General features: G+C 42.0%; 1 protein-coding gene across 8 annotated transcripts in view; it reads left to right on the top strand.

Annotated features, from left to right (window-relative positions):
- The window catches only part of SLC41A2 (solute carrier family 41 member 2), a 140,713-nt gene that overhangs the window by 1,690 nt on the left and 125,308 nt on the right, over positions 1-13,715 (top strand). The window contains exon 1 of one of the 8 annotated variants that reach the window (XM_051846062.2): positions 7,629-7,649. The exons of 6 other annotated variants lie outside the window; for them this stretch is intronic. The gene's annotated coding sequence lies outside the window, so the exon portion shown is untranslated. Of the gene's footprint in view, positions 1-7,628; positions 7,650-13,715 lie in introns of those variants that run through there. One more of the 8 variants, XM_051846060.2, reaches the window with a different exon arrangement.

The raw sequence follows: 13,715 nt of genomic DNA, 5'->3' as shown, positions 1-13,715 counted from the left end.
CTTTTGGCTCATTCCCTAAATGCCACAATAGCTGGGGTTATGCTGAGCCTGGGCAGGCCTGATGCTGGGAGCCTCCCAAGATGCACAGTAGCAGGAAGCTGGAGTCAGGAACCCAGGGCTTTCCAGTACCATCACAGCTAAGCTGGATGCGTTCCCTGTTTTCTGATATGTTCAGGGAAGCCACAGAAGCTACGTTCCTGACTAGAGTCAGGTGAGACCAGCCACGTTGGCATTTTCATGTACTCTATGCTTAGTTTGAAAAGTTCCAATTATCACTTTAATTACAGATAATTTATTTAGTGGTTAGCTAGTCAAACTAATGATACATGGCAAGCACAACTTACGCAATTAAAATTTCATATGCTTCTTAGCAAGGTGGACTTATTTTCTGAATTTTGTATAGTTTTTATTAAAGTTGGCATGTGGGTGGTAGAAAATATTCCTGATGGTGCTGAAGAGCCACTTACAGCTGAATGAATGCTCCCTTGCTTATTCGTGGTTAATTTCTGAGTGCACACAAATTTGCCACGAATATTTTCTAACAGGGGCTGGCACTGTGGCACAGCATGTAAAGCTACCACCTGCAGTGTCAGCATCCTGTATGGGCGCTGGTTTGAGCCCTGGCTATTCCACTTTCCCAGGCACTCTATTATGGCCTGGGAAAGCAGCAGAAGATGGTCTAAGTGTTTGGGTCCCTGCACCCACAAGGGAGACCCAGAAGAAGCTCCTGGCTCCTAGCTTTGGATAGGCTCAGCTCCGACCATTGCGGCCATTTGGGGAGTGAACCAGCAGGTGGAAGACCTTTCTCTCTGCTTCTCTATAAATCTGGCTTTCAAATTAAAAAAAAAAAAAAAACTTAAAAAAAAGACTTTCATAGCAAAAACCACTTAAAAGGACATGGCACTTCCTTCTGGAATCCAATCTCATTTCCCCACTGATCTAATTATGTTTAATTATGACTCTTTTAAAGAAGATGCGATGGTGATGGAGCTTGTTGTAGCGTGTTAAGGATGACCTTACTCAGGAACATCACAGCAGGTTTGGGGACCACGACAATGGAATTTTGCTGTGGAGGAGCGAGACCAGGCTTACCTCAGAATACAGCATGAGAAAATGGGAATTAATAGCCACAAGAGACAAATCAGGGATAAGGGGGTTGCAGTTAAACCAACCAAACAGGATTCCTGCTGAAAGATAGGCCAGAGTGATTAGACATCACCCCAGGGGTTGGTAAAGGATGAACCTGAATAGAGAAGGTTCTAACTAAACTGACCTAGTGGGGTTCTTTGCTAAAGTGGATTTTACAAAGAAATACACTGATGGGTCTAGAAGGTTCAGAACACTGACTGGAGTTTGATCAAGCAAAGAATCTTTGTCACTTTCAAAAAGTATGCTTCCAAACTATATACAAACTTTATACAGAAGATACAATTAAAGATTTCCAAATGGAAATAATGGATGAGCAAGTGATTAAGAGCTTTATGAACTGCCTAATGCTTATAAAAGATGATGCAACTGTGGACATATTATTTAACTGTTTTATGCCTCACTGCCTTTATTAAAACAATGAGGCTGATGATTTCAGTATATAACCTAAATGTGTTTTTGCTTTGCTTTAGCTAATGAAATTATCAAACATTGAAAATAGACTATCCAACCCTAATATTGATTGCTAAATGACTTAATGCATATACAAATACCTGAGAACTACAGATGATTTCTCAAGTTGGCTTCCTCTGCTCCCTGGAGTTTTTAGTACCACTTTTTGAGAAGGACTAAAAATTGGAGGCAGTGAAAATTGGGAATGATGTTGGAGACATGATCCCTGGGAAATGATGACTTGTTTCCTTTATGGTACCTAACTTACTTAATTTATGATAGACTTCTAGGGATCCCTTCATCTCTTTGAAACTACTGTTATTAGATTTATTTAGCTTAAAATATATATGCAAGTAAAGTATGTAAATGTATATATGGGAATGGCTAGAACTTTTAATCACTCTGTTTTACTTTTTTAAAAATTTATATTTGAAAGGCAGAGTTAGAGAGGTAGAAGGAGAGAGAGAGAGAGAGAGAGAGAGAGAGATCGTCATCTGTTGGTTCATTCCCCAAATGGCCACAATGGCTGGAGCTGGGCCAATTTGAAGCCAGGATATGGGAGCTTCTTCTGGGTCTCCCATGTAGATGCAGGGGCCCAAGCAGTTGGGCCACCTTCTATGCTTTCTCAGGCTATAGCAGGGAGCTAGATAGGAAGTGGAGCAGCTGGGTCTTGAACAGGCACCCATATGGGATGCCAGTGCTGCAGGAGGTGGCTTTACTTGCTAAGCCACTGCACCGGCCCCAATCACTGTGTATGTTAATGTGAATGGATTTAATCAGATTGCTTCCTCTCTGATTAGCTGCATGAAGGAAATGAGAGTTTTGACTTGAGGGGTAGGACGAAATGTCTACGTAGGAAAAGTGAAAGGAAGCATCCTCTTTCAGTTCCTCTTCCCTTTTGCTCCACCATGTTACTCCATGCTGACTCTTCTCCTAGGACCCAGAAATGAGGTGAATGAAGCTTTTTAGAATGCTAACTATACCTCTTATCTCCACATTTCTAGTCAAAGTCAGATTTAAGAAGTCAGAGGATGATTAAAACACCCTTAAGGGGCCAGCGTTGTGCGGTGGGTTAAGCCTGCACTGGCGCTGCTGGCATCTCATGTTAAAGGGCCAGTGGCAGTTCTAGCTACTCTGCTTCCTATCCAGCCTCCTGCTGATGAGCCTGGGAAGGTGGTGGAAGATGGCCAAGTACTTGGGCCCCTGTTACCCATCCAGAAGGAGTTCTAAATTGCTGGCTTTTCCTTGGTCCAAACCTGGCCGTTGTGGTCATTTGAGGGGTGAAATAATGGATGGAAGATGTCTGTGCCTCTTCACCTGCCATTTCCCGTCCCATTGCACTGCCTTTCAAATCTTAAAAAAAATTTTATTTATAAAAACAAACTTCGTATGTTTCATATATACAGGTTTTTTTTTTTTTGACAAGCAGAGTGGACAGTGAGAGAGACAGAGAGAAAGGTCTTCCTTTGCCATTGGTTCATCCTCCAATGGCCACTGCGGCTGGTGCACCGTGCTGATCCGAAGCCAGGAGCCAGGTGCTTCTCCTGGTCTCCCATGGTGTGCAGGGCCCAAGCACTTGGGCCATCCTCCACTGTACTCCCGGGCCACAGCAGAGAGCTGGCCTGGAAGAGGGGCAAGCACGACAGAATCCGGTGCCCCGACCGGGACTAGAACCCGGTGTGCCAGCGCCGCAAGGCGGAGGATTAGCCTATTGAGCGCGGCGCCGGCCCATATATACAGTTTTAAGAGCTTAATATTTCCTGTCCTACCCTCACTCCTTTTAATTTTTATAATGACATACTTTCAGTTTTCTTTATCATCACAAGCTTAACCCACCACTAAATGCAGAATTTTACAAGTAGTAAGTAGAATAACCACAGTTCCTCAAGAGTATGGACAAGGGCTATAACAATAATCAAATCTCAAAATGTCAGTTTTGCTCATATATATTACATTTTTAAAAAAAGATTTATTCATTTGAAAGGCAGAGTTACAGAGATAGAGAGGGAGATCTTCCATCTACCAGTTCACTCCCCAAATGGTTGCAATGGCTAGAGCTGGACCAGTCCAAAGTCAGGAGCTTGTTCCAGGTCTTCCACAAGAGTGCAGGGGCCCAAGGACTTGGGCTATTTTCCACTGCTTTCCCAGGCCATTAGCAGAGAGCTGGATTGGAAGTGGAGCAGCTGGGGCTCGAACTGACACCCATATGGAATGCCAGTGTCACAGGTGGAGGCTTAACCTATGCCAACAGCGCTGGCTCCCAGAAATAAAATTTTAAAATAAGAACCAAGTATGAGAAGGAAGAGACAAAGAGGAGAGAGAACAAACATTGTCATTATCAAGAATAATTGCTAAATATGGGTCGAATGTAAGCTTCATGTTTAAGAAAAACGTGGAGTAACTGGAACTTGAGCTGGCACCCACATGGGATGCCAGCAGCACAGACAGTGGCTTTACCTGCTACGCTACAACGCAAACCCCATTACATTTTTTTTTTTTTTTGTACTCTGTATATTAGTTATCACAAATCAGGACAAACATACGATTTTTGTTTTTTTTGGGACCTGCTTATTAAAAATTATTAAAGTAATAGTTGACTTTTATTTCTCGTGAAGCTAGATTGAACAATTCAGCTTAGACCCAGGCTTCTTCTGTTCCTGCTTATGCACCTGTGTGAATAAGACTGAAGCATCTGAAACACTGCGGTTCTTGGCAGGGAGGAGAGACCTGCCTGCCAGCAGGAGCTTCGCTCACAGGAGCTGTAAAAGAAGACTTTCTCTTCTTGAGGGCTTGCAAGTCCACGAGTGATAGTGAGAGCTCAAGGGGTGAAGCCAGTCTGGAATGTTGTTTTTTGGGAGTGGAGAGAAAAGTGTCTCTTTAATCCTGCTTTCTCCTGTTGAGAGCATTAAAGTTCTGTTGTCACTTGAGGGAGGAAAATAAACAGCCATCTTCTCGTCGGTTAAGTGTGTTGTGGATAACAGTGTTTCATAGGCTAGCCGAGGCACTTGAATCACCATTTATAACATGAACTGCCACTTCTTGAAATTTTTCAGAGGGTGATTATTTCATTGTGTGACTAAGAATACAGATTTTGTGAATCTGTTTCCTGACTGGTTTTACTCTTCAAATATTTATTGAGTGTCTAATAAGTAACAAACACTGGGCTAGCTCTGGGGATTCAGTGGTGAACAAGAATGAGTTCTTGCTCTTACGGAATTTATAACCTAGAAAGACAATTAGTACAAATGTAATATCTAAAATGTGTTAAGTATTGGAAGGTGTAGCAAGCTTTGGAGGAGGAAAAACTTTAAGAGGGCCAGGAAAGTAATGTTTAAGAGCTGAGATCATATGTAGAATAGAAAGAATGAGGGGAAGAAAGAATATTTGGGCAAAAAGAACATGTGGAAAGGCCAAGAAGTCAGAGTGTGTAGTCCACAAAAGTAGTGTTTTACTAACTGCAGGAACCTACTATGGATTGTGAAATCAGTTTAGTAGGTTGTGACTAATATGTTTAAAAAAAGAAATAAAATAGAAAAGAATCTGTCATGAAGAAAGTCTGTCATGTAAGACTTACTAGATTGTGTGCACAAGTGGGGGTGTTTATGCAGGATTTAGGTAACCTTATTAAAGAATTCGGATTTATCTAAGGAAATAAGCTATTGAAAAATTTTACTCAGGGGGCTGGCGCCGTGGCTCACTTGGTTAGTTCTCCACCTGCCCTGCTGGCATCCCATATGGGTGCCGGGTTCTAGTCCCGGTTGCTCCTCTTCCAGTCCAGCTCTCTGCTGTGGCCCTGGAGTGCAGTGGAAGATGGCCCAAGTGCTTGGGCCCCTGCACCCTCGTGGGAGACCAGGAGGAAGCACCTGGCTCCTGGCTTCGAATCGGCGCAGTGCCAGCCGTAGTGGCCATTTGCAGGGTGAACCAACGGAAGGAAGACCTTTCTCTCTGTCTCTCTCTCTCACTGTCTAACTCTGTCAAATAAAAATTTCATCAGAACATGATTAGATTCATGTTTTCTAATGAGCCAAGTCTTCCTCAACTCAAATGTAAACTTCAAATTCCTTGGCCTAGTGTCAAGGGTGTTCTAAAATTTGGTTTCAGTGTGTTTCTTCTAAAGAATCTTCCACCATTTTGTTATCAGAACTTCCCATTTCGTGAAGATTTCTTGTTTGCCTAAGTGCTTTTTGCATTAAGACCAAAAGGTCTGTGAGAACAGACATCACTTTTGTCTTTCCATATTGGATCTCTGGCGTCCAGCATAGTATACCTGGTACACAGTAGGGACTAAGCATCTTGGTTGAGAGAGTCTAAGTACTTTTTTTGTTCTTTTTTTTTTTTTTTTTAAAGATTTATTTATTTTACTTGAAAGTCAGAGTTACACAGAGAGAGAGAGAGGTCTTCCATCCGCTGATTTACTCCTCAGTTGGCCGCAATGGCTGGAGCTGCACTGAAGCCAGGAGCCAGGAGCTTCTTCCAGGTCTCCCACATGGGTGCAGGGGCCCAAAGACTTGGGCCATCTTCTGCTGTTTTCCCAGGCAACAGCAGAGAGTTGGATTGAAAGTGGAGCAGCCGGGTCTCAAACTGGCACCCATTTGAGATGCCGGCACTGTAGGCAGTGGCCTTACCTGCTATGCCACAGTGCTGGTCCCAGAGTCTAAGTATGTTTAATGTTATAAGTGTTCCACAGTAGGATTTTAAGTCACTAAGTGGTGGCAATATATCAGGTATTTATTGATTGGGAAAGATCGGCTTTTTCTGGTTCTGTCTTATGCATTGGTTTTAGCTTGGAGTTTAGGGTCTTTGTTTACAGTAGCTATATTTGTACTTTAACAAGAGATCCTGAAATTTTACCTATGGTGATGCATCAGACCTGTATGTAAAGGATTTGTGTCATGTGGGTATAAGGCTGTGCTCCCCCAGTAGTCACCAGCTGATTGGTCTGTCCATTAGGTGCCATGTTTTGGAGACCTTTCTCTATCCCTCTGTTTGTTCCATGACTGAGTACTCTGGCCAGACCTACTTGGTTTGATCCCTTTCACACCACCCTTTTTTAGCCAATCAGTTTTGTCCTAAGGTTTTATTTTGCAAATAGAAACTAAGATTGAGAGATTGTTTGTTTGCTAAGTCTCCTTAATGCCTTTTGTTTTGTTTTGGCAGAGCATGTATTTCACAGGCCAGTTTGTTTTCCTGAGCAACTCTAATTTCTTTGCATAAGAAGTGTGTTTGCTGACTTGTGTTGTATTTGGTAAAATAGTTATGCTTGTCCAGTATAGCTTATTTTTGGAGAAAAAGAGAAATATTACAAATGGAAGTGGCTTTGTTTCTAGTACTACTTGGTTTTGGACAAAGAATGAGTACTAGAATTTTTTTTCTCAGTTGAAATTGTATCAATGACAGAACCACATTAATCTATTGAAAAGGTAATTGAACAGAAAGTACTAATATCTTACAGTAAAGTGGTATAGAGATAAGAAAAAACAGAGCTCTTAAGATTCCTCAGACAACATTTTGTAACTGCTGCTGTTGCTTTATATGTATGCCATAAAATGATGTTTATAAAATAAATAAAGGGAATGTTGCACAGTTTAAGAAAAAAGAAAAAATCATTACCTTACTGGTTTTGGTGTTTCTTTGCTCAAGAAGTACTGGGCAATGACACAAATTGTTCACAGGTATGGGCAATCCAGACATCATTTATATTTTGTTTGAACTTACTAAATAGGCATTCTCTGAGTACTCTCCAAGAGGCAGTTTTAGAAAGACAGTGGGGACAAAGGGAATAAATCAGGTTAAAGTCTATCAATCATATTAGCTTAATGAAGAGTCAACAGGAAATAGATTTTGCTCTTAAGTAAAAAACAGAATATCCAAATACCCCCAAAGAACTTACAATTAAGAACTTAATGATGTCAGTTTGTTGTCAAAAAATTATTCTGTCATAGTTCTATGACTTCACAGAATTAAATTGTGAAACCCAATCATGAAAGAAAGATTCTTTCAGTGTATGGTTCTGATAAGTGGCAAGAGAAGTTATGAAAGATTCATGAAAGGTAGAGAGATTTCAGTTCTGATTTAAATCTGTCTTAGTATGTTTTTGAAATGTGGAACTTCTGCTAATCTGTTTTTTTTTTTTAAAGTTAGATGTTATATCTTAAGCTAGAATGCTACAGTCAAATTTTGATGATTCAGGATGGTTTTGTAAACATATTCACTGAATTTTATGTTTTTTTGTTCTACAGCCCGATTTTAAGGAGTGCATCATATAATTAAATTGAAAATGTTAATATATAAAAATTTATACAAATAAATCTAAATATGAGGAAATAATATGCACAGTTCATTTTTTTTAACGATTTATTTAGGGGGCCCGTGCTGTGCTCCACTTCTCTTTCTGTTGCTCTACCTTTCAAATAAATCTGGGGCCTGCGCTGTGGCATAGCAGGTAGAGCTGCCATGTGCAGTGCCAGCCCTCTGCTATGTCCTGGGAAAGCAGTCGAAGATGGCCCAAGTGCTTGGGCCCCTGTACCAGGTGGGAGACCTGGAAGAAGCTCCTGGCTTCGGATTGGTCCATCTCCAGCCGTTGCAACCTTTTGGGGAGTGAACCAGTGAATGGATGACCTCTCTCTCTCTCCTCTCTCCCCCCACCCCTCACCCCTGTTTGCAACTCTGCCTTGAGTCCAATTTACTGAGTTCCAGTTTGAGACATGAGAGGAGCTGGGAGGGGACACTGAAGAGTCTTGGTTCTGTAGTCCTTGTGCACATGGCTACAAGGATCCTAACACAATGCCTGCAGGGCATCCTTATCATTAACTGACTAGTCAAAGTCATGAATTCAAGTTTTGGTTCTTTACCTTATTTACTTTGGATGTGTTATTTAACTTCCTTGAGACTTAGTTTGCTAAAATATAAAGAATACCTATCTCCTGGGTTTTTAAAAAATATTAAATAAGTACATACAAATACAGGCTTTTTTTTTTTTTTTTTTTTGACAGGCAGAGTGGACAGTGAGAGAGAGAGACAGAGAGAAAGGTCTTCCTTTGCCGTTGGTCTCGCGCCGTGCTGATCCGATGGCAGGAGCCAGGTACTTCTCCTGGTCTCCCATGGGGTGCAGGGCCCAAGTACTTGGGCCATCCTCCAATGCACTCCCAGGCCACAGCAGAGAGCTGGCCTGGAAGAGGGGCAACCAGGACAGAACCTGGCGCTTCTACTGGGACTAGAACCCGGTGTGCCGGCGCCTCAAGGTGGAGGATTAGCCTAGTGAGCTGCGGCGCCGGCCTTTTTTTTTTTTTTTTTTTTTTTTTTTTTTTTTTTAAACATATTGATTTGCGCCGGCGCCGTGACCTGCACCCTCATGGGAGAGCAGGATAAGTACCTGGCTCCTGGCTTCGATCGCACGATGTGCCGGCTGCAGCGGTCATTGGAGGGTGAACCAACGGCAAAAGGAAGACCTTTCTCTGTCTCTCTCTCTCTCTCACTGTCCACTCTACCTGAAAAAAAAAAAAGACATATTGATTTGCAAGAGTGGCAGAGAGGGAGAAAGAGGGAGAGGGAAAGAAAGACGGACGGAAACAGAGTGAGATCTTTTGTTCTCTGATTCACTCTCAGAATGACTGCAAGAGCCAGGGCTGGGACAAGCCAAAGCCAGGAGTCAAGAACTCCATTCAGGTCTCCCACGTGGGTGGCAGGGACCCAGCCATTTAGGCCATCATCTGATGCCCTCCCAGGCACATTAGCAGGAAGCTGGATCAGAAGTGGAGTAGCCATGACTCCAACTGGCACTCCAGTATGGGATGCAGCATTGCAAGCTGTGATTTAACCTGCTTTGCCACAATGCCTGCCTCTGTTGTGTTTGTTTTGTTTTGTTTTGTTTTTGGTTTTTTTTTTTTTTTTTTTTTTTTTTTGCTGTAAGTGGCATTGCAGATAAATTAAATGAGTGACCTTTCCTTTGGATTTAAGTTTTTAAATGTGTTGGAGGACTTACTATTTTTTAGACTGCAGTTCTTTGGAGCAGTGTTTTATTCAGTCTGAGAGTAGACTTCTGATAAGCTATCCTATTCCTGGTAAGGTGAGTATAAAAATGTAGGAAACTAATAGTATCACAGGAATATTCAGGTGAGAAATAAATCTTTAGCTGTAATTTTCCAATGCGTTATTTTGGGAATTAGTGAAAGATTATTACATCTATAATAATGAAAGGAAAATTAATAGACAGTCTACAGTTCAAAGCCCATGTGCTATTTTTCATTATCTATAACTTTCCTCCATCTTTAAGAAAAAGTTAATTTTTATAGTAATTGTTTTAATTGTTTCAAAAAAATAGGAAACTATGTAGGCTTGAGTGCCTCTGAGCTCAGGAGGTTACCCAGTCTTGTGGTAATGGAACTTAGTGTTTAAAAGAGGGGTCTTTAGGAAGTGATTAGATTGGATCGTGATGGCAATGTGAGAGACCTCCTGGGCATAGATAAGTGCATTCTCTGTGTCTTGCCTTGTAATGGCATATGTCATCTAATGACTCTACCTGCAAGAACCCCCTCAGCAGAGCTGGATCAGTGGGGCCTGCCTGATCTTGGACTCTGAACTTCCAGAATTGTGAGCGAAAGTAAACCCCTTTAAAACACTTATTTGAAAGGCAGAGAGACAGAGAAATCTTCTACCCACTAATTGACTCCCCAAATGCCAGAAACTTCTGGGACTAGGATGGACCTAGAGCCAGGAATGCAATCCAGGTCTCCCATGTAGTGGCAGGAACCCAGTTATTTGAGCCCTCATCACTGCCTGTTAGTTCCTGCGTTGGCAGGAGTCTGGAGTCAGGAATTGAAACCAGGCAATCCAATTTTGGACTCAGATGTCTTAACTATTGGGTTAAACACTTGTTCCATAAACTTCTTTATAAACTTATCTCAGCTTGGATTCCATCTTTTTTGTTGTTGTTGTTAAAGATTTATTTATTTATTTATTTGAAAGTCAGAGTTAAATACAAATAGGAGAGGCAGAGAGAGAGAAAGGGAGATATCTTCCATCCGATGGTTCACACCCCAATTGGCCTCAATGGCTAGAGCTTCACCAGTCCAAAGCCAGGAGCCAGGAGCTTCTTCTAGGTTTCCCATGTGGGTACAGGGGCCTAAGGACTTGGGCTATCTTCTGCTGCTTTCCCAGGCCATAGCAGAGAGCTGGATTGGAAGTGGAGCAGCCAGAACTCGAACTCATGCCCATATGGGATGCTGGCACTGCAGGTGGCGGCTTTACCCACTACGCCACAGCGCCAGCTACAGATTCCATCTTTTCAATGTTTCTTGAGTTCTGGTAGAATAGAGTTAGTTTTCTAGTGCAGAGTACCCTTAGAATATGATTTAAAATAGTTTAATTTATAAATTGTAAAAAATGTTAATATGTCTTTCTAAAATTAAAAGGTATATGAAATCAAGATGTTTTAACTTAAAAATAATATTAGGGCTACTTCCTATCCTAACTTCTGTTTTCTTTTGTCCTTTTAAAACATTGTGATTCCCTGAAGACTCATACTGTGTGTGTGTGTGTGTACTATTTAGTGTGTGTGTATACACATACATGCACACACACACACACACACACACTGGTTGGTACGCTGGACATTTAATGAAAAACAGGATTAGGTAAATTGTATAAAATATAAACATGAAATTCCTGTTGATTTTTTTTTAAATAGGAAATTAGAATAAAACAGGTCATCTGAAAATTATAAACCAGGAGATCTAATACAGCACAAATGTGAAATGTTTGGCCCATGGACCATATAAGGCCCATGAAATCATTTGGTCTGGTCCTGCCAAGGCAATCTCAGGTGGGAATTGAAATTCAGTAAATCTATAGCAATATAATTTTTATATTGATAATTTTGTATGGCCCACAGTGATATAAATATACAAATGGCCCTGGACAGAAAAAAGATTCCTCGCCTCTGCAATATAGCAGTTGTTTTTGTGATTGTATGATATAGTATATTCATTGGTAAGAGGAGAAACAGATGGAAAGTTAGGTTTTGAATCCTTCAAAAAATTTAATACTGATTAAATAATAAATATTAGCATATTTTTGAGTCTTAGTTCAGTGTTCTAAGTACTTTGTATGTTTAAAGTCATTTAATCCTAACAATAGCGCAGGGAAGAATGTGCTTTTCATGAGTAAACTGAAATACAGAGGCATAGGTCTCACAGTTACGGAAAGCCATAGTATATACCCAAGCAGTTTGACTTTGGAGCCCAGGCTTATAACTATCATTATCATTAGTGTGTTGATGCTTCTTGATATTAAATTTTTGGAAGCAATTAGTTGAAGTGTGAAATTTGATGAATAAGTCACTTGAAATCTCACATAAAATGATTCAATGAAAATCATGTTATCGGCCTAGTTAGCTTATGAAAACATAGCAAAATAACTCAGTAAACTTTGTAAAATTTCTATGAATAGAATAGGCCTTTGCCATAAAGATTTCACATGAATAAAACAAGTTTGAATAAGTAGCAAATATTCTTCTTTTAAAAATATGCCTTGAGAGATTCCAACATGGTGGAATGGGGAGGGAGCTTACTGCTCAAGTCTAGGGGAAGATAGCTAAAAAAAAGTGTAGAGAGTGCAATCTTAGGAAAGAGTTAAGGGAGAAAACTGCAGAGGAAACCTCATGCAAATTAGAGGGAAACTAGATTACATGGAGGGTGTGGACACACACAACTTAGGACCCCAGCAGCTGAGAGCCTCAGCACCAGCTTTGGAGAGTGAGGTGAGACCAGATTACAACAGCCCAAGCCCCTGGCGATAAAGGTGTGGGAAGAGCCTGGCATGAGTCTGGCTTGGAGCCCTGTGGGAGACAGTGTACCTGCCAACCTAGAGGGAAAAAAGGAGGACATGAGTCTCTCTCCCTGACCACCTGGCACTAGCTTCCTGTAACAAGTGGAAAGAGGGCAGGTGCCATTTTGGACATACGTAATAGCTGCGCCAGTTTGTGTCCATGTGCTCAGCAACCAGCCAAGAGGAGATACCTGAATCTGGCAGGGAGAATTGACAGGGGGTTGGATACTCCTGACTGTGGGAGCGTTGTGTGCTGGGACTGTGAAAACACTGTGGCTGCTGTATGGGAGGGCACAGGGTATGCCTGGGTCTTTCGGCAGTCTCTATGGGTGGCTCCATGTATTGGGACTCCCTTATTCCCTAATGAGGGTCATTGCTGCAGGATTCTTGCTTACACTGAGGACCACATGGGTCCTTTGTATGGTTCTTGTGGCAGCATGGATGAATATTGTACCCTCTGGTGCTAGCGCCCAGGCATTGGTCTCCTTGGAGGAGAGGGGGTGAACGTGAGGCTACACCAAAAGAGCTGATCAAACCTCCCCTCTGATTAAAAAAAAAAATTACCATGCCCAGCTTGGCTGTCACCTTGGATACTCCCTTCACCCTGGAGTGCTGAACAGAGCTCCCTGGCCACACCCAGCACATGTCTCTGGGTGTTTACTGAAAGAGCGGACACTCCACTAAGCTACAGAGGGATAGTCCAAAGATAAAAGCCATCACAGGGAGAAAAAAAAAATATCTCCACAAATGCTAAAAATAAACACAGCAATTCAAGAAACAAGAATAAGGAAGACAACATGACACCCTCAAAAGAACACAACACTTTAGTACTAGAATGTGAAGACGAAGAGCTTGATGAAATATCCAGAAATGGAATTCAAAAAATTAATCATAGGATTACTCAGAAGTAATTAGAAGCAAAGCTATGAATTAAGTCCATATATGTGGCGGGCGCCGCGGCTCAATAGGCTAATCCTCTGCCTGTGGCACCGGCACACCGAGTTCTAGTCCTGGTCGGGGTGCCAGATTCTTTCCTGGTTGCCCCTCTTCCAGGCCAGCTCTCTGCTGTGGCCCGGGAGTGCAGAGGAGGATAACCCAAGTGCTTGGGCCCTGCACCCGCATGGGAGACCAGGAGAAGCACCTGGCTCCTGCCTTCGGATCAGCACAATGCGCTGGCCGCAGCGTGCCAGCCGTGGCGGCCATTGGAGGGTTTACCAACGGCAAAAGGAAGACCTTTCTCTCTGTCTCTCTCTCTCACTGTCCACTCTGCCTGTCAAAAAAAAAAAAAGGTG

Source organism: Oryctolagus cuniculus, chromosome 11 (genome assembly GCF_964237555.1).
Source record: "Oryctolagus cuniculus chromosome 11, mOryCun1.1, whole genome shotgun sequence".
NCBI classification, from domain to species: domain Eukaryota; kingdom Metazoa; phylum Chordata; class Mammalia; order Lagomorpha; family Leporidae; genus Oryctolagus; species Oryctolagus cuniculus.
Note: the sequence above shows the minus strand (reverse complement) of the source record. Positions and strands in the feature narration are given on the sequence as shown.